Source organism: Aedes albopictus, chromosome 1 (assembly GCF_035046485.1).
Source record: "Aedes albopictus strain Foshan chromosome 1, AalbF5, whole genome shotgun sequence".
Lineage (NCBI taxonomy): Eukaryota > Metazoa > Arthropoda > Insecta > Diptera > Culicidae > Aedes > Aedes albopictus.
In genome coordinates this window covers 313,896,157-313,920,023 of record NC_085136.1, presented here as the reverse complement: position 1 = coordinate 313,920,023, position 23,867 = coordinate 313,896,157, and the positions used below count along the sequence as shown (strand labels likewise).

General features: G+C 42.3%; 1 protein-coding gene across 1 annotated transcript in view; it reads left to right on the top strand.

Moving 5' to 3' along the window:
- The first annotated feature begins 7,140 nt into the window (after positions 1 to 7,140).
- The window catches only part of LOC115264094 (elongation of very long chain fatty acids protein AAEL008004), a 103,108-nt gene continuing 86,381 nt past the window's right edge, over positions 7,141 to 23,867 (top strand). The window contains exon 1 of the mRNA XM_029867416.2: positions 7,141 to 7,466. The gene's annotated coding sequence lies outside the window, so the exon portion shown is untranslated. The remainder of the gene's footprint in view (positions 7,467 to 23,867) is intronic.

The following is a 23,867-nucleotide window of genomic DNA, read 5'->3' as shown; positions in this document are numbered from 1 at the left end:
GCTATAAATTGATGCGTTTTCTCCGTCTAACCAACGAAGATTGAAGCGACCATGACTCGGCAAAAACAAACAGCCACCTATAGACAACATGTGCAATTCATTCTTCGTCTTTTCTGATGGGTGGTGGATTGGATACCAACAAAAAAAATCTGACGATGCTGACGTCTGGATGGATAATTGGATCAACGTCATTCAACTTTGTTTATATCGATGTTATTGCGTGTCACTGAATGATGTTCGACTGCTTTTTGGTGTGGATTGATTCTTAAAGTTTCTTGTGTTGAGTTTTTTATCCTGTTTGTAATTAAAGGCTGTCTGGTCTGAGCAGACAGGTCGAATATTTGCCTAGGAATGGGTTGAAGGACAAACGTCTTGTTGGCACAAGAGAATTTGTCATTGATGTGTGATATCCGTGCCACAGAGAAACAGACGTCACACTCTGATCGTTTCCCATCGATCATTTGTTTAACGATTGATTCAAACATTCAGTAGTTGCTTGATTGACCACTCGCGGCGCTGGCATCGTTTTTGCTCCTGTTTGACGTTTGCCCACTACCGCCACCTAGTGATGGCCCGGCCAAACACAGTACGTTTAGCATTGGGCGATGACGTTTGTTTTTTTTTAATAAAATTTGTTCTAAGTGTTACGTCTGTTTCTTTGTGTCCGTGCTTTGCTTCGAATTTTGTCCAGTATTTGTTCTTTGAATTTTTTTAGAATATTGAAAGTCATCAATTTCATTGTTATACTATTCAGCTCCAATTCTATATCAGAATGCAAGCTTTTACCAGTCCCAAAGTTCTCGCTAATTTTTAGATAGTTCTAGCACAGACAAACAATCGTATCACTTGGAATAAATTGCGAATGAAATAATCGTCACGAAAAAAATATCGCCCAATGCTAATTCCACTGTGCTTCTCAAACCATTAAGGGGCTGTCCATAAACCACGTGGTCATGAGGGGGGGGGGGGTTCGGCCAAAGACCATTTTGTATGGACAAATAAAATTTTTTGTATGGACTAATGACCACGCGGGGGGGGGGGGGGTTGAAAAGTCCCAAAAAAATGACCACGTGGTTTATGGACAGCCCCTAAGTAGGTGGCGGTAGTAAGCAAACGTAAAATAGGAGCAAAAACAATGCGAGCTCTGTGAGCGGGTGATTTGCGAACTACGGATTGTTTGAATCAACCGTTAAGAAGTGAAACGATGAGGAGTAAGTAGGGTGAGACTATCTGTGGTTCTAGAAGATTGAGTTTGAATAAAGGGCGAAAGTGACATGATTGATTCTTCTTCATCGACACTCTCTTCTTTGAATTAAAGTGACAAGATGCTACACCGGAAGAGTTTTCGAACCAGCAGACCAACAGGCGATCCGATTTTCACGGCTAATTTTCTTCCACAGAGCTACGATCGGAGTCACGCAACATAGCTCGAGGAGCTTTTGGCACTGCACGAGCTCAAATTGAAAACTGTTCTGAAGAACGAAGCGAAAAGTTCGCACTTATCCGACGACGTATTGGCCCGTTTTTGATCCAAATGAAGAGACGACGGATGTCCAGTTTCTACGTTTATACTTCATAATGTTCCAGAAGCTTTAAGCACAGACAAACAGACGTATCACTTGGAACAAAGTGCGATAAAAATCATCGTCACGCAAACATAATCGCCCAATGCTAGTTACACTGTGGTACGCAAACCCACCGAGTAGATGACGGTAGTGAGCAAACGTCAAACAGGAGTAAAAACGACGCAAGCGCCATAAGCGAGCGATTTGAATAATCCGTTAAAAAGGGAAACGATGGGAAGTGAGTAGAGTGAGACGTCTGTTTGTCTTTGCTTTGAGGTTATGGTCCAGATTATGTTCTGTACAGAATTTTTTTTTGTTTTTGTTTTTATTAACGTGTATTTTAACACATTCTGTACAGATGTCGACGATACAATGTACTATTCAATCTGTGATAATGGCGGCTAGCAAACTGGAACTATAACTTATTCGTTGTTGTGCGATTCCTGCGATAGCTTCTTCCTGTTGCATTGCAGTGTCTTCTCCAGTGCAGTGACGTTACAATTGTTGATCTGAAATTTGCAACTCGATGGCAGTTTGGTTAACTTGAAATATCTTAAGAAATCTTCCTATCTGGCACCACTGCCATCCATCGATTCTAACCAAATCACCCACACAGACAGAAAAGATAGCCGGATCCCGCACCGATGCGATGATGGCACGACGAAACTTCCCCACGCCCTATCACTGTAGTGGAAGACGGAGAACTAGAGAGAACCGTATTTTTTCTCCCAGGACGGTCGTTTGCTTCCACCATGTGGCTATACCGTTTCATCTCTTTTGCTTTGCATACCGTGTGATGAAGAGGAAGGGGCAATTTCTTCCCGATAATACGGATACACTGAGCAGCACGCAACCTGGGTTAAGTAATATCTACTACATAGTAGTATTGTGGACTGTGGTGTATTTGTCGGCCGACCGACTGACTCCGTTCGGTCGGTCATATCCATTCCAAGTTCCAACCCAACTGATTTGCAATGACAGAGAGAGGGTGGAAGGTGGGTCAACAAAACCGCGCTGTCGACGCCACCGTCCGCACGGAGAAACACGTGCATCCTGCTGTAACTATACCTAGTCACGATGATATACATCGTCCGTTTGGGAATGGGAACCAATCTGTCTGGTGTAAATTGTGAAAAGGGTCTAGGCACCGAAATGGGTAAGGAATCTTTACTAAGGATTGTTGATATAACAAAAGCTGTTCCTAATACCGTTCCTAACCTTTTCTGTACTACTATGTTCTAAAACACAGATTGGCATCGGGTCAAGCTCAGCTAGACTCTGGTCTACGAGGCGAATACGCTCCTCACCACCGTTGAGTTGGTTTCCTGCTTAGCGTTCACGTCCACGCTAAGATGATAATTGCGGACAAATTCAGAACATGGATTTGAAACCTTACCATGATTTAATGTTACGCGTCAACCGATGCTGCCGAAATGCAAGACAAAGAGAACTTTTACGGCCACTTGAACTATGAGTACGTCATGGGACTCCATTGTAGAGTTTTGTGGCAAAACATGACATGCTGTTTGAGGGATAGCTCATTCTCCATCGATCAGTGAACAAAGTGAAATGGGTTTCCCGTGATCATCTCACACCACGGAAAATCAAATCGAGCAAATCTGCGTCAGTAGATAATGGAGGCGGAGCCTTATTGGTGTGCAGAACAAACGTTGCGCTGACATTGTATCCGACCATCATATCCTATGCAGCAAAAATTCGACTGCACATTGCTAGGATCCATCGTCACCAAGTTGAACATCCTCCGTGCCCTGAGTGAACGCCTCTCGTGGTACTTTGATTAATGTAGCTATAGGATAATGTGTGTCCCTAGCGTACTTTACGGATCCGAACTGTGGAGCAGAGGTAGCACCGCGAACCTCAATACAATGAAATTGTTAGACTCTGCTCAGGCGCTTTCAAGACTTCACCGGTAGCTTCTCCACGGGTGGAGTGTGGAAGGCTATCACAGCTGCTAAGGCTGCGCGGCTCCTGGAACGGGACCACCTTTCTGGTGGGATGCCGGTAGTCCAGCATGCCTCAAGTCAGTGGCACGATCTTACGTCGGCGAACCTCCCTCGTTAGTCACTAGGCACTAGGCCTCGCCTATGGCAATGTGCATGGGGTACGATCGTCCCTAAGAAAGACTGGCGCGTGAAGGAATCATGCGGGGCTGATACCAACCCTGAAGTTGCTCAGATTATCTACAGAGAGGTTGCAGCTGTGTATGCGGGTAAGCCACATTATTTCACCGATGACTCATTAGTACACGAGGAAGTAGGTTTTGGAGTGTCTGGGGAGGCCATAAGCCGATGCGGTCGGCTACCCGGTGTATGTGGTATCTTCCCAGCTGCATGGAGGCATGCCAATGGGTAACAGGCTGTTGTTTTCTCGAACTGAGTTGTCTTTCTGCCCTAGAGCATGGCAAAATTGGACACCCGTGGCTGATTGAGGTGCAAGAGTACACGAACATAACGTTTGTCCGGGTGCCTGGGACACGCAATGAGACTGCCAACGTTCTAGCAAATCAGGGGCGTCATGCTACACAGGAGGTCGGTTCCTCTCTGTGACGTTACCCGCTGGATCAGACGGACCTCGAGGGAAACGTGGAATGCAGTCTGGCATTACAACCGGGAAGCTTCCCTCCACAGGATAAGGAAAGACACACAAGAGTAGAGAGATGTACCAAGCTTTCGAGATCAGAAGGTTCTGACTTGACTGAGAATCGGACGCACTCGGCCCACTCATGGGTCAAGATTCGGTGGCAATGCGGCCTGTTTTCAGGGATGTGGAAACATTTTGGACGCAACATGCATACTAACAGAATGTCCAGCACGTGAAAAATTCAGGAAGGAACTCGGCTAAGCGGTTCAATACGGGACGTATTGGCGAACGACCGTAACACTGAAAAAGCGGTTATAAAGCTGATTAGAATGTTAGGGCTCTATGGCGCTATCTAGCGAAAAAGGGCTCTGGTGCTCTAAAAAGCTAAAGGTAGAGAGATAGACAGTTAGCGGGCGAGTTTAAGAGGGGTCGTTAGCTACGAAACGCGAGATATCGTACTTCGACATAGTACTGGGTAAGGCAGTACATACCAAGACGTAGAGGTTGGCTCTCTAAGCATTGAAGTTGAATTTGAAAGAAATGACGATGGTGTCCGTCATCAGGACGGAAAAAGTCAACAAGAGGAATGGGGCACGTTCGGTGTTAGTATGTACTAGATTTGTAGTAATGAGCTGAATTTTAGTATGGTGAGAAGGTAAATTCTTCGTTTCTGCAATAAAATGGTGCGAAAAGCGTGGGTATTATGATTCCTTGCCTAATTTGATGCTGTTTGAGCAAAACTTTGGTTAACTATGTTGTTTATGTTGCAAGAAATGGAGAAAACAACAACACTGTTGCCCAAACTTTTGCTCAAACAGCATCAAATTGGGCAAGGAATCATAATACCCACGCTTTTTGCACCATTTTATTGCAGAAACGGAGAATTGACCTTCTCACCATACTAAAATTCAGCTCATTACTACAAATCTAGTACTTCACTGATCTGTCCTATTGACTCACAAACTTGCTCACACATAACTCTAGTTCTCGGGTGTGACGAACACCAGCCTGAGGTATCCAAGAAATCAAAGGAACAAGAGTGTAAGAAACAAAGAGGGAGGAGGGCGTCTAGTGCGATGTGACGTCAATACGATTCGTCGACCAAGGGTTAAGTTGTTTTTACATCAGGTGGTTCGTACCTTGTGCCGTCACGAATGAACTTCTTAGTTTAAAGTGACGTTAATAAAAGTGGTCATCGACAGAAGAAGCTGGTACAATACACGCTGACTGGAAAACGCTGAAAAAGGTGCTGCAGATATTCCGAAAGGTGGAAGCGTAGAAGATCAATGGAGCGCCTACATCGTCACCGGCGTGAATAATTTAGGTAAACTACGCACCCAGAAGAAACAGTGCAATACAGATAACAGTTGTGCCGGGGCCCGTGGCGTAGTTGGTCACACGTTCGCTTCATATGCGGATGGTCATGGGTTTGATTCCCAGCCCCGGCACTTGTAATTTTCGTCAGTTGCTTTTCCCCCGAGAGCAACTGACACTGACCCTCTTCTGAGCCCCATGGCTCAAACGGAAACGGATACCTGGACATCGGCGAACTGCTACTCATAATGGACCCCCAATCGGACTGGAAAGGAACAACGGCCATCCATCATCATCCTTGTGCTCATCATTCTACTAGGTATAAAGTAGAAAAAATGAAAGCAGCAGAAAGGCAACCTGTTCGATAAAGTAGAATAGAATCTAGGCGCTGTACAAAAATGTAAGTGCAGCTGTCAATTGAAATTGCTCACGTAGTGCCCCAGTGGACAATAGAGCTGTAAATTAGGTTAAGTGATTAAGAATAAAAAAAAAAATACAGATAACACCTGAAGGAAGATAGAGTAACGGAGAAACGCCAAAGCCGCGATAGAGCGATTGAAAACACGAGCTAAATCGTTGGATGTAAACACGTCAACCCTTCCAGCTTTACGGTAGCTGGGCAAGCAGTGGAAAGCTTCCAATATCTTGTTAGTCGAATGGCGGCCGATAGCATCACCGAGATCAACATTGTTGCACGGATCAAGAAGACGAGGGCTGTTTTGCGAGTTTAAAAAATGCAGATTAGTCAACGCACCAAAATCCAAATCCAATCGCCCATGATGAAAACCTTTCATTTCGGCCCTATGCACCACCAAGACCAGGTGAAAGAAAGAAAGATTAAACCGTCTTCAACCAGAGGTTGTACAGAGTTAGGCTGACCATCCGTCCCGTATTTAACGGGACAACAAAATTTTCAATCACTTGTCGCTGGAGCACAGTTAACGTTTTTGACTCAATTATTCGTTCTTTCTAGCTGAAATAGCATTATTAACAACATGCAGTTCTGTTTTTGGACATTGATTTGCTTTTTGTTGAGTTTCCGAAATGTGTCCCGTATTTAAACGGGACAAATCTGGTCAGCCTATACAGAGTGAACGAGCACTAACATGAGAAAACGGACAACTCACGAAACACCCAGTGGTCCAGTGGAGAATTTTCCGTTTGACAAAAAGTTTTCACCGAATGGAGCGGGAATCGAACCCACACTCCGAGGCTTACGAAATGCCTAGACGACTGACGCCGCTAACCATACGGCCACGAAGCCCACTCAGGGCAGAAACATAAAAAAATCGACGTGATATATGGGCAGCCCATATGGTAACCCCGAACTGTTACCATCTGTTGTACATCTCAACTGTAAAAAAAACAGTTCAAACCAAAAATCTCGACTGAGGACCTTCTCGTTTGTTCCACCAAGCCATCAGCCTGTCATCACACTACACTACTGGACTGTTACAGGTGGTGGTAATGCAGCGCATGTATGGGTGGCCCTCGTGCCCCCCAGCAGCGCAGACGACCCAGACCTATCAAAAAGCTATTAATTTTCTACCAGAATCTGATGATAGTCTTGGCTTCGCCTTCGATGTGCCGATGCCGATGTCGATACGATGATGATATTGTGTTTTTTTTTGACGACGGTGTGCAGTACAGGTCGTGCTACCAAGGCTTGATGATGGGCGACGGACGGTAAATTGTAGTTAGTTGCAATTGAGGTATGCGCGCGAGCTGTTGCAATCCTGATGGTAGCTCTGTTGTGGTTGCTTTCAGTAGCAGAGAGGAGTCAGACACAATAGTGAAGTGTAGTATGAGCTTCAACTTCAGCACGTGAAGTGAATGCAAATTTTTTTTAAAGAATTATTCTCGACCAATATCTACTAATTGTGTTCTTTAGTGGAGTATCAAAAGTGTTTCAAGTGTGTTCCAGTGAATTTGTTCTGGCCCAAGTAGACAACCAAACCAATCTCAGCAAAAAGGACCAAGTTGACAGTGAGTAGCTCTATACTACAACCTGCCCCGATGGGTGATAAGCGACCGCACCTCTTTTGGTTGGTCTCAATGAGAAAAAAAAACCCAAAACGTTCCTTCTGTTTGTTTACATTGATTTTCTCGAGTGACACCTCTCCTCGTAAAGAATACTCCACAACACCAAAAATAGATCCACTTTTCCTAGCGTTCTCGTTTAATCAGTGTCACCACCGTCCGGCGTCGTAATCACGCAGTGCATTAGTCACCGAAAATTTTATTAAACGTCATTAATTGGCCGTCTCGTTCTGTCCTCCATGGTTCCTCCAAGAGGTATGAGTTTTCCGCGCGGCACCGTTTGGCCGCCCGCTTGTACCATGGCCATCACTGGCCACCACATGGTTCGACGACGATGGGTGGCGGCGATTACTACCGCAGTGTGAGTGTAAGTTTGTCTGATCTAGTTTTCCTTCGTTCGTCGTCGTTGGTCGTCTTCTATACAATATTTCATATCGATGTGGTGAGTGTCGGTCGGCCGAGTGTTTGGTATCGCGTATCGTGTCGAAAGTGTTTGCGAATAAAGTCCACAATCGTGAGGAGAAAAGCCAAAACATATCGTATCGTGTGATGTTCACCATAGGCGTCTTGTGGGGTAGGGACCCTAGCTAGACTTGAAAAAAAGTTGCGATTTATACTGTGAATACTCATTAATACTAGAACTTTCGTTATTCAACGTTAACAATGGAGAAAATGAAACGTATTATATAATATGCTGACAAATAAGAAGCCCAAGTATTTTCATTAGAATGGATGTAAATTGGTGAGCTCGTTTCATACCATTTTTTTGTGAATTAATTGCATTACCTCACAAAAGTAGACAGCAGCGCTAGCTAAACCTTCGAGCAAGGAGCCATCAGTTTAACATACGATGCTGTCTGAAATGCTTCTCTCCAGATAACCAGATGCCTGAAGGATACGGAGGACTGCGCATGTTCTGAGAATGCCGGACATCTACCCTGCGGTTTGGCCTTTAAACAATAGATGTTTTACTCTGATTTACCAGATCTATTGGAGCCATTACCTCTCAACTACTTGAAGAACGCTTTGCATCAGGTCAATAGCTTGGTCGATAGGAGCATTGATGCACACACCCCTTAACAATATTAGGTAGTCGTTGGCAAAAGCATTACACTGTTCGACAAAAAAAAACTTTTGCCGTGATCAGAGACCCCATTAATAGGGCATGAAAGCGCATGGAAAATGTAGAAAAATGCCATTTTCAAATCTGTTGGAGCACCCCTAGAAACTTTTTGAGATGAGTTTGAATTTTATTCATTTTTGAAGGTTTGACAAAAGCTTCAGAAATCATCATAAACACATTTGAAATACAATATCTTTGAAATGCAGTTTTGTGCACCGCTGAAATTTTCACAGATCTGAGAAGCAACTTTGATAAATAACTAGTCAAAATTTCTACCTATTACGACATTCCGCTTCATTGATACATATTCGCGAAGGCTTAACTCTGACTTATATAGTGAAAATCTTTAAGGTTTTTTTAATAATCCCATAAAGCATGCCCATATTCATATCCATTTTAAAAACTTGTATGCGTTTATGCCGTGCAGCGTCAGTCTTTCGGATACTCCGAACGCCTCGGAATATTGCATGGATTTCCGCTCCAGCAGGAGAAAACGTTTCTTTACAAGTTCTCCACTAGGTCACTAGATGTGACGTCCGTTTTCTAGTGTTAATATATTTTTCAGTCTCTGACTGAAGAAGATGAATATTGTATTTCAAACATCTGGTTTAACTAAGTATGATTCTGGAAAGCTATACGAGAAATTTTAGGATATGATTACAAAGGATCCACAGGAAGAAAGTTAGATTAATTCATTGAGGTCAGCATGAGTGTTTTAAGAAAAAACTTTTACAATTAAAGTTAATGTTCTAATTGCAGTTTTCAAGAACTTTTTTGTCGCTTATGAAAATGAACATAGCATTTTGTAACATTTGACATCAAATGTTACTTTCATAATCATGTTTAAATACCAATAAACTGCGATTTTGAATGCGATGGATTAGGATCACAATTCAGGCAAAATACACTTCGCCCATTTAATGCAAGGAAGTATTTTGTTTTGATCGAATTTTGAGTCGTGCCCAAATTTAAATATCCATGTATCGCATATGGATGAGAATGCTTTTCAATGATTTGGTGTGTACCTAAGTAACCGTTCCAGATTGCTTGTCCTGGTGGATATCAAGCAGTTCCATGTTCTTAAAAATTTAAATTCGATGCGGAAAATATATTCAAATTCCAACGACCTTTGCATTGAAACAAATTTGGACTAAATAAATTATATTAACTCGCCTTAGTGCTTCTGGATAGATAGTATTTAACACTATATTAACAAATAGGGTCTAGGACCATTTAGGCAGGAGCACCTGTTTTGGGCACTTGCTGCTATAGCTCAGTCAATTCCAAACCGATTGACTTGAATTGTTGCACAAAGCTAGATACATACTATGCGTATCTGATCGTGTCTCAAAAATCAAGTCAATCGGTTCTAAATTGACTGATTCATAGACACAAGTGCCCGAAATAGGTGATCTTTCCCAAATGATTCCAGACCCTATGCCGCTGGAACTTATAAAGCAATTTTACAATCGTGGAGGACATTATTGAGCTTGAAATTAAGATTGGAAATATTTTACTATATGACAAATTAATTTCATAAAAGTGTCTTCAATGGTAATGCCCCAACATACACATTCTGTATTGTGAAACTAACATTTTAACATGAAAACAACGATTACTAATAGTAAATGGAGAATGTTCTCATTTTTGGCTTGCAGTTTTTTAGGGTTGTATCAGTTGTATTGTTTTGAACAGTCGTAAATTTAAACCATGTTTTCTGCACAATGAAAGCTTCAATTCATTGTATTGAAATAGGTTTGTTTTATTCAATAAAGTTATCAATTTTACCACCTTGGTATGGCTAGGCTAGGAGGTTCTTCGAAACATTAAGTGAACATAGACAACCCACGAAAACACTGGAAACGTTTTTTTTTGTACTGATCGCAAAATTAAATGTATTAGATTTTATTTTTATTTTGAGTAATTTGAAAAATCGACTGGATTTCCTCCTCGAAAATTTGAATTCAATTATTTAGATCATAAGTGTAGCATTTCGAAGTCAAATCAAAGTAAAATAGTTATTTTGGTATGATTAGATAATGACAGGGGCTTGCTTTTGGTGATTGAATTAAGAGAAAACTTCAAGGATTTGTATTATATAAGTCATATTTAATTCTTCCCGGATATGTATCAATGAAATGGAATGTCGTAATAGGCTGAAATTTTGACTAGTTATTTAACAAAGTTACTTCTCAGATCTGTGAAAATTTCAGCGGTGTACAAAATTGCATTTCAAAGATATTGTATTTCAAAAGTGTTTATGATGATTTCTAAAGCTCGTGTCAAACCTTCAAAAATGAATAAAATTCAAACTCATCTCAAAAAGTTTCTAGGGGTGCTCCAACAGATTTGAAAATGGCATTTTTCTACATTTTCCATGCGCTTTAATGCCCTATTAATGGGGTCTCTGATCACGGCAAAAGTTTTTTTTTGTCGAACAGTGTTAGTAGGAAAATCACTTATAGAGTGGTTGCAATATTATATCTTTGGCATCGCGGAAATCCACCCACACCTTTGTTGTGAGTCCTACAATAACCGGGTTTGGCCTCCCAGTGAGGAATCTTGGCATCCCGTGAACTCCAACCCGGGCTGTAAGGTCCAGTATCCAACCCGTAGCCCACAAAGGGTCCTAGCCTTGCAATGGAACATCAACGGTTTCTCCCAAAATCTCCCGGATCTGGAGATCCTCCAGACTACGTACACTTCCATGGTTATAGCCCTACAGGACACCAGGCAGCAACAAAGCTTATGGATCGAACTCTCAACGGTAGCTACAGATGGTATGCTGAGGCCGGGAAGCACATCTATTACTCTGTCGCTCTTGGAATAGCTGCGAAGCTGTCCTTAGAACGGATAGATCTGAAAATCGACCTTTCCATAATCACGGTGTAACATGACCTTTCCCTCTTTCGGACGCGTCGTTACATCTGTCAAACGGGAAGCTGTATGATTGGAAGAAAAAGATCTACGATGCTCTGGAGAATATTCCTGAACCCAAGCTGAATCAGTTAGTACCTCCAGGAGCTACTGGAGGCGCCTCAGGATCATAAACAGCAGTTCAATTTTCGCGATTGGAAGCACGATCGAACAGCCAGAAAAACGCCACCTCCGGAATTTTTGTTGCTGTTTGGAGAGGAGTCCGGTCCTGTCCTGCCGTCCTGAACGTGTCTTTGAACAGTTGACTCGTCGAGGTGTTTTCATTCAGCCAGGTTTCACAAAGAGCGTAGACATCATAGCACCCGTCACTGATAACCGACTCGTACTCGGCGATAGAGCTGTTGATTCCACCAAAATGTTGGTAGTACATCGGGATACTTACGGAAGTCGGTGAAACGTTTGTTCGTGTTGTTCCGGATGGTACATATGAGGACCTCGATGGAGCCGGGGCTGCCGGTAAGCAGGAATTTGGATCAGTAAAGTACGGCGATGATTCGGAAGCATTGTGGCAGGCCAGTTCCAAAGCCGACTGGTATCGTTAGATCTGGCAAAGGCTTACAACAGGGCCTGGATGTCGGTGCTCCTGCACTAGGGCTCAGTGATCGCGAACACTCTTTTCCAGGTGGAAATGAACAGTGTTTTCAGAGTTCTAAGTACCAGCAGGAGTGCACACCGTTGACATTCTCCTGCTAGTCACCAGTAAGCATCCCAAAACCGTACGTACAAAGCTGCATGCTACGGTTACAGCTCAGTTCCTGTATGGGCGGCCAAAAACGCCTAGGATCGGTGCAACACTAGTTTGGATCCCCCTAAAGGCGGTATCTGTAAAACGATCACGAAGCAATGGACTACCCGCTTTGCGCGCAGCCACAGTTGATCAGCAGGAGTAAATCAATTTAATTTTGTATGGCGAAATGCATCTAAACTTGAATTACTTGAAATACAAAGCTATTCCCGAAAAAATATTTGGTAGGCTTAATAGTGGTCACCATTGTGCACAACTACTACCAAATATTTTTTCGAATAATGTGGTCCACTTTGAAGAATTTGCCTTTAGATGGTATTCGCCATACAATATTTTTGCGATTTACTTTTAGCGATTTTTCGCGCATAGAAGCTAGCGCCACATTGGTCGATGCGGAGAGTAGGAAAACAGCCGATGCAGGTAATTAATTGATTGTCGCTTCGTCGAATTGCCAATGCAATCGTGTCTATCCGGAGCCTCTACGGTATTAAGGTTACCTGCCGAGCATCTGAAGAACTTTTGAAAATCCTTGGTCTATCCTACAACGGTGTCGTACGAAGTGTACCTGGTTTGCTACAATCGACACCTCCTGCCCCGGGATCAGCTGCCGAGCCGTTAGCTACTTGGAGTCATCCACATCACACCAACAAATAGGGGTCACCTGTAAGTGAGCTAGTGTTATTCTTAGCCAATTGAGACAACTGCAAAGAAGTTAATATTGATGATCAACTTCATACGGCACCGAACAGTCAGAGGAACACTCTCCTCCTCCTCTTCTCTTCTTGGCGTAACGTCCCAACTGGAACAAAACCTGCTGCTCACCACAGAGTTTCATGAGCATTTCCACAGTTATTAACTGAGTGCTTCCTCTGCCATTGACCATTTTGCATGTGTATATAGTGTGGCAGCCACGAAGATACTCTTGCTGAATATTCGCGCTCTTACTGCTACGACTATGTGATACCCTCAAGAGAGCACTAAACATTCTAAGATCCCCAGCGTACATTACGAAACCCCTATTTTCCTCTACATACACCCCTGGTCACCGTCAAATACGTGTTTACTAACCGGGAATGAAGACTGGACCTTTTCTGGTAAAGTCACCGAGCGAAGCCATGCAAACAGCCAGTCAGTGGAATGACTAGCTTGCGCACACCGTTTTCCATCGATCAGGTTTCGATGTTTTGGGGTTTCTGGTTTGCTACTAGCGGTGCCAATCGACACACAACCGCACTTGTTGCAGAATTTTTCTACCATTTCTACCTCCCGCAGATCGCCGCCATCGCCACTACGACGGCTTGTCTGGGACCTGTGTTCGATTCGGTTGCATATTCGGCCCTACTGGCTCACTAACACGCTCACGTTCGACGAATGATGCACAGCAAGCACATACGACCTCGGGCGAATGATGATGGTTCGAAATCGAAAACACGCTCTTTTTGGCGAAACGTCACTGGCGGTTGGCTACTGGCGACTGATAAGAAACCGCGTGGGATGATTCAACACGATGATGTCGCAGCACCGACCGATGAGGGTGAATAATCAGCTGACTATCTTTCGATAAGAACGTCGTGCCAATGGATGGAGTAGGGAATCCTCCTAGCCCCTTGTGAGCGAATAACGTTCGTCTCACTTATCGGGCTTATCAGAATGTGTCTTCGAGGATTACGGCGATAGAGGAAATCGATTTCCTAGACTCGATTACCCCGGATTACAAGAATTAGATGAATAAGCGGGCATGTTTGCCTAGGTATTGTCCAGTCAGGCAAGTAACGATCAACTCGAAATGCGCACGGCCTTCCAGTGCCAGAGTCAATTCATTGACTCCAAAATGGATTGATTGAAGATAGGAGGTCAAAGTCATGGCGAACCAGATGTCATACTTGCGATTTAGAGTTTTTTTTTGTGTCGGAACAACTATCTTAGGCATTTAGATTACGTCCAATGTTCGGCCATACGATCGCGACGATAGACGACTACCGTTGACCATGAACGGGCCTCGGCGGAAGAGAAAGTTGACAAAATTGAAGACGGTCGTCGTTGTCGTTGGATTTCGAACGCATCTATTTTTGCTGAAGGCGAGGGTGGTTTCCGATATGTTTACGATGCGTATTTGCGTATTCCAGTTATTTGGCTAGTCGTGTGACGGAACTTGTCAGTCAAATTCAGCGTACCTCGGTGTTATTGGATGTACAGTAATGACGAAATTTTGCAAGCACGCAATTATTTCGATTTGTCATTGTTGATAACAGTAGTCCGTAGCGACTGAATGAATTTCAACTTGTGAATCGTTCATAGGGTACCTCACCACTTTGTATCACATACACTACACACTTGAGCAGTGGCTGGTATTTTTTGCGCTTTTCCACTATAACCAATTGACTTGAATTTTTGTGCACGGCTAAACGTATCTCACCGCGTACTAAGAATTATGTCAATTGGTTGAAAATTGACTGAGTTACAGTGTCAAAGTGCCCAAATAAGAAGCCCTGGATTCACCTGGTTCTGGATGCCTTAACGCACGGACGTGAGCTGACCGAAAGGTGGAAGCAGCGCTTCGACAAACATCTGAATGGCGTAGTGAACGTATTAATTGAACACCAGAGTAAGAAATGACGACGCGCAGCTGAACACGCGAGTGGATCAACTTTCACGCTGGTAGAAATAATAATGTCACCAAACAAGCTCAAAAATAAATCAGCTAGAATGGATATCGCAGCGGAACTCCTCCAGTTAGGCCTAAAAAGGTTACCATTGATCTTTAACCGGCGCAGATATGATATTTGATAATACTCGTTTTTTTATTTTCTAAATAACACATAAAGATCTATTCAAGCCTGTGCGTATCATCTTATGTTTCGAATTGGTCAAAACATCCATGGAAGATTCCACCGTGGGTTTCCTACATCCGCGTGAAGGTCAATCGGCCAAGATCGACCACCAAAACTCGGTCACGCACAGAGACCAACGACAACAATAACATCCGATCCGTCAAGGCAAGAGAGGACATGCTTCGGAAAGTAGTGGATAGATATCGATCGCATCATAATCGACAACAAAGCCAGCTGCGCGTCAACTCGAACTTGAAGGCGAGATACGCCGACGGTGTACCGTAAAAGATCTTCCATACGATTCTACCCAAATTGCCGCCGTCATACCGAACTGACCACAATCACAGTGATAGTGTGAGTGGGTGGCGCGTGTGTGTGCGCGCGCGTGAATTATGCAATTTGTGTACGAACGAAAAAACCGGGTCCCCACACGGCGAAAGCTCAGCAACCGAAAAACTGCATTATGGATGGACATGGCTGGCGGTGACCTAAAGAAAGACGGCATTCCGCACCACATATACCTCCACGAAGCAACGACGACGACGACGACGACCGTCAAACAAGACAACGTTTGTATTCGAGTCGAGTTATCGCCTTGTCGCGGTTGTCGCCTACGATGGTTGCCTTGGGGGTTCGTCGCATCTACGCATTTTTCGCCACAAATGTGGAATTTGACACCACCGTCGTTGCCGAGAGTCGAGAGATGCCGCCGAAGATGCAGATTTCAAAATTACTCAAGAAGTTTGTCGGACAGTCGACGACAACCATGTCGACGACTCACTCACTACCTACCTACAAGTCGATGAATGTCCGGGTGGACACACCACGAATTTGCGCAACTAGACCAGGTCGAGCAGAAAAAGCATTCGCATTTTTGAGGCTAAAACAATAAAGATAAATAAACACGACGCTGGCTGCCGCCGCGCCGGTTCGGCATCTACCTGGATTGATAGCGTTGCACGTGCTGCTTCCACTCCACCGCCACCACCGAACATTTCAGCAACGAAGTACATATACCTACGTTGAAGCAGAAAAGTGGAAACGAATTACAGGGAAAGTCCAATCGGAGGATGGAATTATATTTGCACTATTCAATCGGTAATGTAAAAAGCAATCGAGTTGATGAAGGATTTATCGTCCTGACGTAGAGCCAATCATGAAATCATTATTGTTGCCGTAAATAACATCGAATTGCGCTGAACTTTAGGGTCTTCCTTGGCTGAGTGGGTTAATTTACAACATCATACTGAAAACGACTGAATTTGTAGCTCGCAGTATGGCAGGAGTATTCTGGCCACAAGCTGGGATGAAGATTTTGTTCCAGTTGGGAAGTAAAACCAGAAATTAGAATAAAGCACTAGCTTTCAGGCTGATTGCAATCGCTCTAATTCTACCCAACCCCGGAAACGCCCTAATAATTTAGATAACGTGAGAAAGCCCACGTGGCCGCTGCTACATGGTTGCACTTTCGACGCCATTCGGTCGTCCCATGATGTGTGGTCCCACATATCCCACGGCCATGCGAATGGATCTATCATGAGAGATAGTAACCATGGCAAGCGGTCGGGACCACAACAGAGCGACAAATCCTGTTCCAGCTGTCCACCCGTGTCGCACAAACATGAATCACAATTACCGGTTATCCTGAGAGCTAGCGGCCCAGAACTGCGTCCGTTTGGACGACGGTATAATCGTCGACCGATAGATCTGCATATTGAAATTTTATAGCTCCTCCAATCGGAGCGCGAACCGTACATCAACCTCTCGAGATATGTTTTTTTTCCTATTTTTGAGTATGTTACCTTGAATGAAATTCCAATGCCAACTGCCTGCCAATAGCCAACCGGTCAACAAACGTCGCAGTTGTTGTCTCTCGTGCGTTGTCTGATTGTTCAAATGTTCCAAAAATGTTAACGTCGGTTAGTCGGTGCGACCCCGACACCGCTGCTGGATAACCGGATAACTGGTTTGGCTCTCCATCCGTTCAGTTTTAGGATGTGTCAATTAATCGGTGACATCAAGGATCAAATGTCAAGCATTGTTGGTGCTTGGGTTCAAGAGCATATGCAAATTTCGGAATGGTAGTACAAAGATGCTTTTGTCATTTATAATTTTCAATAGTTTTTTTTAAAGCTAACGATGAACAATATTGAAAGTATCACTGGCGCCACGTCCTAAAGTGCACTAGGTACACCGCACCGCAATCTACGACTAAATCCAAGTAGTTCTGGAATTTCGTTAGATCTAAACGAAACTAGGTTTTTTCAGTTTAAGATTTCGGCTTAGCCAGTCTTTGATTTTAACGTTGATAGTTCGTTATTTTCGCCGTCGTTTAGATCCTCGACGAACTTCCTTCCTGTGATCTTCAGCCATTTCGCCGCGTCATCTGCGCAAATTGTGATTGCCATTCGTGATACTCCGTGTGATTTGATGGATTTCAACGCATTTCGGATTAATACTAAAATTTTCGTTCTTTGCCCCGTTCTCCCGATGACATCCCGTCCTTTTTATTGAAACGTTGCTGTTAAGCGATTCTTGAACTGCTGGCAAGGCTTTTCAACCTCTCGTTCCTATGTCAACGGTTTCCAGCTAACTGGAAACATTCACAAAATAAAAAGGCGACAAAAGCGGTATCAGCAACTACCGTGGAATAACCTTCCTCTCAGCCTGCTCCAAGCAGTGATGGAAAACAGTGAGGAATGCAGCTGAGTAGACACAAACGCAAAGCTATCCTACTCGCGAACAACAGAAGCCAGAATATATTCGCACTTCCTTCACTCGCGAGCTAACGAAGCTGGTCGCACTCGTGATTGATTCGCGAAGCAGCTCTGAACATTTTTCAATTTTGTGAAAAAACGAATTTACACGGCCGACAGATTAACTTTTCAGGAACAATAAAGCACAAGTCACTACTATCTGATGGATAATTACTTGTTTTGCTATTAAAATCGCACTAAAATGCAATTCCCGCATCTCCACTTGTTCTTCGCGAATAAACATTCATGAGTGTTTTTGTTTTTGTTTTGCTTCATACTCGTGAAGCAAGCGGGTGCGAATAAACTCACACACGGCTTACTCTCGGCACCGTGAGTAAACCGTTTGTTGCTTTTACACTCGCGAGTTGATTCACGATGAGAGTGTTTCCATCTCTGGCTCCAAGGTGTTCGAAATCATTAAATGATGTACTTTTTACCTATTGCCAGCATTTTATTTCAAATGATCAAAATGGATTCTTTCCGAGACGGTTTGTCATCACCAATCTGACTCAGTTTACTTCAACATGTATGCAAGCAATGGATGCCGCACATCAGGTAGATGCTATCTATTTGGACTTAAAAGCCGCCTTTGACAGAGTTGACCATCTCATACTTCTGGAGCAACTGGAGAAAATTGGCGTGACTCGCAGCTGTGTCGAGTGTCCGGTTTACCTCAAGGCAGTAATCCCGGCCCTCTGCTGTTTTTGCGGTTCATCAACGGCGTGACGCTGATATTACCGCCTGGAGTAAGGTTCTATGCGGATGATGCTAAACTATGCATCGTCGTTACGACTGCATTCAGCTCCAAATGATTTTATCCCGAGTTGAGAAATAGCGCACGAATAACAGACTCACTCTCAGTGCCGAAAAATGTTAGGTTATCACGGTCAGTCGGAAACAAAAGCTAATCACGTTGGATTGTTCGCTAGCAGCAGAATCTCTGGACCGAATACAGCAAGTTCGTGACTTAGGTGTTATCCTCGATCACGGTCTCACATTTCGTTCTCATTACTACGAGATTGTATCTAGAGCGAACCGGCAGATCGGATTTAGATAATGAAGATAGCCAACGAATTCGAAGATCCCCATTGCTTGACGTCACTCCACTGCTCATTGGCGCGCTCAATACTAGAGTTTTCCGTCGTTGTTTGGTGCTCATTCCAGAACACCAGTGATTTCCCAATAACTCCTGAAGGATTCTCCTTCTTTTCAGGAGGAACTTCTGGAAGATTAACAAAAATAATCTATGGGAATTTTTTCAATACACACCAAAAGGGATCCCAGAAGGAACTTCTAGAGGATTTGCAGAAGAAACTCCTGAAGGATCCCCAAATACAACTTCTGGAAGACTTTCAGAAGCAAAGAACATGCAGGAAACACAGTAAGAAACTCTCGAGAAATTCCAAAGACGAGTATATAGAGAATCATGCAAAATTTCATGGAAATCCTACACAGAACTCCTGGAGAATTTTCTTGATGAGTCCCAGAACGATTTCCTGAAAAAATAGCAGAAGAAACTGAACTGAAAAAATTCAGAAAGAAACCTATGAAAGAATCCCTGAAAGAAATGCTGAGGATCACCAGAAGGAACTCCTGGAAGAAAAGCATAAAGAGTTTTTGGAGGAATTTCTGAAAATAATCCATAAAATAATCTTGAAATAGTTCCAGCCAGGGATGGGAAAAATACTGAAAAAACGGTTACTGGCTCTACATCTGACATTTTTCCACACGGAACATCGCAGGCCCATCCATACTTAAACGACTGCAGCCTTCTCCCTTGAAACAGTTTCCAAGCGCGAGAGCGCCAGTACTCTACCACAACGATTTTCTGTCTCTCCCGTTTTCGTTTTTTTTTTCTGCGTTTCAAACCGTGTTTAGATAAACTTCTTAACATGCATCACAAATGTGCTCTAGCTATTTGTGCAAATAGATTTAAATTATTCATTAAAACAAGTCAGTTTTTAGCAGTCGAACATATTTGACATTTTTCGCAATGATGGTATTGGTGCTGCCGTTGTTTTGTTTTTATTTTACAGCCGATATGGATGAACGGAAAAAAGAAAAAAGTCTCTTTGCCATCCCTGATTCCAGCAGTAAATTCTGAAGAATCAGAGGAACTCCTGTAGGGATTCGGCAAGGAATACCTTGGTGAAACTTAAAACCTGCTCGTGGAGGACTTCCAGAAGCAACTCTTGGAGGATTCCTCGAAGAAACTTGGAGGAACACACAATAAGAATTTCTGGAGAAATTCCAAAGACGAGTATACAGAGAATCATACAAAACTAGGGTAATGTTACAAAAAACTTCTGGAGAATTTTCTTGATGAGTCGCAGAAGGATTTTCTGGAAAAATACCAGAAGAAACTGTTTGAAGAAATTGAGAGGGAAGAATCTCAGTAAGAAATGCTGAGGAACTCCTGGAGGAAAAGCAGAAAAAGTTTCTGGAGAAATTTCACAAAATAATCCATAAAATAGTCTTGAAATAATTCCAGCAGTAAATTCTGAAGAATCAGAGGAACACCTGTAGAAATTCGCAAGGAATATTGTGGTGAACTCAAAACCTGCTCATGGAGGACTTCCAGAAGCAACTCTAGGAGAATTCTTCAAAGAAACTTGGAGGATTCCAAGTACGCGTATAGAGAGATTCATACAAAAACAAAGGAAATGTTACAAAGAACTTCTGGAGAGTTATCTTGATGAGTCCCAGAAGGATTTCCTAGAAAAAAAAAAATACCAAAAGAAACTGTTTGAAGAAGTTTAGAAGGAAACCTATGTAAGAATCCCATAAACAAATGGTGGGGCAGCACAAGAAAGATCTTGAAGAATATTAGAAAAAAATACGGTTTTCAAAAAATAATCTTGAAAGGATTCCAGGACTAGGTTCTGGAGAATCAGAGGAACTCCTGTAGGAATTTTGGAAGGAATATCTTGGTGAAACTCAAAAGAAACTCTTGGAGTAATTTTATAAGGATGTCCCAGAATGATTTATTTAATAACATCTGACTCCTGGTGGAATTTCTGAAAAAATCTTTGAAAGGGACAGCTGGATTAATCCGAGAAGGAACTCCGGATGAGATTCCAGGAGCCAAAAACTCTTCCTTCATACAAAATATTCCATCAAATTTCTATAAAAATAACCAAGCGGAATGATATCTTGTGATATCACATCATTTTTGCTGCACAGTCGCGTCGTAAAAGTGATGTCCAAATCACATTCTTTCCACTCAGCACATTTGCCGCCGCCGCTCGAAAGTGAGTCTAGCGATCGGTAGAACCGAACCTAGAGACAAATCATGTAAAAGTAAAATATACGGATTCGTACACAGATCCGCTGATTCTGAGGTATATCTCTTACCTCTCGCCTATTTCACCGAGTTAGAAGGTTGACGATAAATATGGTACTGCACAGTTGGTGAAAAACGGTAGAAAAGCCTTTCAACTAAACGCCAAGGAGTCTATGTACATCGCCACAGCTGGTTGTCCTCTCATGTACGAAGACGATGCCCCAATACGATCCGCCCTCTTCAACTTGACTAAGCTGAGAATTCAGTGCTCCATGTAATCTGTCGGACATCGTCCTGTCGATGGGCAACGTCGAGCCCGAAACTGGTCTACCCCTGGAGACCTTTTTGAAGAAAGTGGTTCAAACTATGTGGAAGAATACAAACTCTATCGTATGGAATTGTAGTAGGTTATTGTGAACGAATGCTGCAAAGATTCATAAGAGAAATTTTCGAATAATGTCAAGCAGTTGCCCAGCTGTCAAAAGGTGATATCAAAAAATCTCTTTGAATTAAATTTTAGGTACCGAAATAAAGTTTTAAAAATCTGAAAAAATATCATAGTGGCTCAGAAAAAGGTGCTCTATACGAAATAAAAAAATCAATACATTTTTCAAAATTAAAAACCCAATTCACACTGTTCTCACAGATTTTTTTCATTGTATTCTATGCATTTTAAATAGTATCTTGACAAATTTAAGAAAAGAATAGAGAAACCACAGATAAACAGACGTAACACCTAGAACAAATTTCGTGAAAATCCACCGGCCAGTTCACACTACCATCACCTGGTGCAAGGCCGGATTTACAAATGTGGGGGCCCGGGGCCACAGTGTTGTGGGGGCCCTTTATATAGAGTCAGTGAATCAAAATTCAACCATCGCGCAACAATAATGACAATGTCGCAACCTGTACTTGTTGCGACAAACAAACGTGCGACATAAGTTTGTCCCAACTTGAAAATAATGGGATTAACATCGTGCATCACGAGTTTAGAGATTTTTAAGCCTTGCATTGCGATTTTCGAACGGTAACTTCGAGTCGGTAAACACAGCAACTCTGGTGAAGCTCTATCATCAAACAGTTTCGACTTTGGGTTAGAAATAATTGATTAATCACGAGTTGAAAAGTACGCAACAAATTCAGCTTACGTTTTGTCTGCAACAAAAAATTTCGAGATCATGTCATTATCTGTTACCAGTAGGGATAAAGAGTAATCGTCGCACCTTCTTTGTTGCTTGTTTTGTGCCTCTTTTGTCTGACAATTCTCTTCACTGTATAGAGTATATATTTTTGTCCATCCAACATGGAAAAAATCTATAAACTATTAATCTTTTTCAAATATGTTTATGAAGGAAGGTATTAATGTCATTAGGGAGGAATTTTAAAATTTTATACATTTCTAGCCAAATTTGTAGCACAACCGATGTTGTTGTTTTTGCGAAATTCATAGAGAATTTCTAGTGGATCCCTGCTGCAATATTTGGAGAAGTTGCAGGTCGATCACCACAAAGAAAGAACACTTAACAAAAACTTGTTCTAACGCGATTGCTAGGCAAGGTTCTCACGACCTCCCAGAAGAATTTTTCACAAAACTCTGAAATCAAGGAGGAAATTATAAAAGAAAATGCTGAAGAAATTTTAAAGGGAATTCATGGTAAGTTCCTGATAGAATTTTTGATTCAATTTCCGATATAAATTCTTGTTAAATTTCTTGAAAATATTTAACGGAAAACTCGGATAAATGTTTAGCCAATTTCTCCACAAATTTATTCTGATAATTTATCTAGGAATCTATGGATTTTATCAATTCGTTATAAATTCATCCTTATTTCAGCAAGCAAATCTCTTAACTCACAAAAAAACGAACTGAAACTCTTCAAAATAATTTGTTTTAATTTCATGCTAGATTTCCTCTAAAAAAATGTTGCAACAGTTCTGATGTACTCCGATTTGAGTATGTCATAAGCTGTCTAAGTACGAGTCTAAGTAAAATCAAAAACAAGAGCTTCAAAAACACCTCTAAATTTCGGGAAAAAATCCCTTAATTCTTCAAAAATTCTTATAGAAAATTCTTCAAAATATTTTCAAAAACTTTAAACAGAAAAAAAACAAATAGGGTAGAAGCTTCAGTTTTGGCCAGTCCGGAGTTTTGGCCATAGTGCGGTATTGAGCCCGTTGCGATTTAAATCGGCGTAAATTTATTTTTTATTAGTAGATCCTAATACAATATGATGATTACAGCTGTGAAAACCACACATTTTGATTAAAAACTGGAAGAAAAAAATATATTTCCTTAAAAAATCTGCTCCCATATATCTATTTTGGCCAGGGTGCTTCTAATTTGGCCACTCCCATAAGAAATACACGTGATTGGCCAAAATAGAAACCAAACTTAAGAATATGGCCAAAACTGCGGCAGAGCTTCTATTTTGGCCAGTGACACTTTTAATACAAAAATCAAGAATTGGCATGATTTCTGCATTTTTCCTTCAAAATATAGATTGAAACCTTTCTTTTGACGCATTGGTTGTTTTCATAGGATTAGTAGTTATTTTTATAAAAATGATTTCCCTTAGACTGGCCAAAACCGGTGCCCGCACCCTACATTTAGCGGGAACTTTTTGACTCTTCAATTTATAGTCTTTTGAAGTTCCTTTAGAATTCAATCGAAG